The sequence below is a fragment of the Tenrec ecaudatus genome, chromosome 11, assembly GCF_050624435.1.
Source record: "Tenrec ecaudatus isolate mTenEca1 chromosome 11, mTenEca1.hap1, whole genome shotgun sequence".
Lineage (NCBI taxonomy): Eukaryota > Metazoa > Chordata > Mammalia > Afrosoricida > Tenrecidae > Tenrec > Tenrec ecaudatus.
In genome coordinates, this window is record NC_134540.1 from 50870475 (window position 1) to 50871993 (window position 1519).

Below are 1519 nucleotides of genomic sequence, written 5' to 3' on the forward strand. Positions count from 1 at the left end.
ACGCTGATTGCTGGCTGAACTACACAGCTCTTACATGTCTTTCTGGCAACCTTGCTGTACTCAACGAAGTCGTTTTCGGCAGTTTAAAAACCCTAGGTCATAAAACTGGCCTTTTCTTTTAAGAAAGTGCTAAAGAGGAAGAGAGAGCGAGAGACAGGGACATTTAATTTAACCTTTCCCGTCTGCTTCTGAGCTAGGATTACAGTTTTTGTTGATTAGATTTTTCCCCCTAAGAGTAGCTTCTTGCGAAAGGTCTAAATCAGCTTTAACAAAAAGGGTTGGCGTTCCCACACCGGGAGTCGAACCCGGGCCGCCTGGGTGAAAACCAGGAATCCTAACCGCTAGACCATGTGGGAGACGACGAGCGTGCAGGCGAGCTTCAGCGAGTTAAGGCGTCACCGTCAACTTCCGCCCTGGGCGCCGGGCTGCGCGCTGCTTCTGCGCCTGCGTGGGCTTCGCTGCGCTTCCCGCCCTGCGGCCGCCGCTCCCTGCCCTCTCCACGGTGATCTCTTTTCCGGCTACCCGCGCCCTCCTTGTGTGCCCCCGCTCGGAGGCCGAGTGTGCGCTGCTGAGCCGTGCATGACCCTTCTCGAGAAATCCTGCAAAGGACCCCAAAAAAGGCCGCTGCTTGGGATGCGGGAAACGCCGCTCGCGGGGAGGCCGAGCGCGCCCTGCGGGGCCGAGCTTGCGGGGGTCGCCGGTGGCGCCCACCCTGCCTGTCCCTGCCCGTCTGCGCGCGCCGGCCCTTCTCCCGAGAGCTCACCTTTCCTCCCCGACGCGCAGAAGCCTCGTGAGCGCTGTGGACGGAAGGCGCCTTCCAGGGCCCGGGAGCCCGCAGCCGTGGTCTGTCCGTGTGGCCGCCGAATTACGGCCATTCCAGACGGCAGTGCCTGGTGGCTCCTCGGACACCTCCTGTTGGGGCCACGGCCGCCCGGGAGGCGCTTTTTCGGGGACCGGCCCTGGGGGGCCGTAAACCACACACAAGCGTTCACCAACAGCAGTGGGCGCCGGCTCTTTTCACCCCTCCTGACTTCCCACCTGGCCCAGGGACTTTCACTCCCTCCGGGATCGGAAAAGCCTCCAGGATGGCATTGAGCCAGCAGAAGAGCAGGGCAGACAGAGCCCAAAGAGGGCCCGTCCTGCACTTTGCATTGCCTCACACAGATGGAGGCTGTTTGTATGTTTGATCCTCACCACGTACCTCTGGGTGGCAATGAGCTACTCTCTCTAAGAAGAGAGGGTTGCCTTTTTAAATGTGAGACAGACTTTTCTTCTGGGGCTTTCTCCTTTACGAAGACAAAGAGAACTCCTCAAGCCAACCTATCAATTAGACACTTACTTTTAAAGCAAAAACTACCTTCAAGTCCATGCCCACACACAGCGACCTTCGTGAGGTCTTCCAGGCTGCGAAACTGCAGGAGAAGACAGCCTCATCTTTGAGACGGCACACCTCTTTCCAGCTTTGTGTTTTCATTTGAAGATTATTTTCTTCTTTTTTTTCTTTGCAATGAACATTTAT

At 57.1% G+C, this 1519-nt stretch overlaps 1 non-coding gene across 1 annotated transcript; it reads right to left on the reverse strand.

Annotated features, from left to right (window-relative positions):
- Positions 1-284: 284 nt before the first annotated feature.
- TRNAE-UUC (transfer RNA glutamic acid (anticodon UUC)) lies at positions 285-356 on the reverse strand. Its single transcript has one exon. It is a non-coding gene; the product is annotated as a tRNA-Glu (tRNA).
- Positions 357-1519: the final 1163 nt, after the last annotated feature.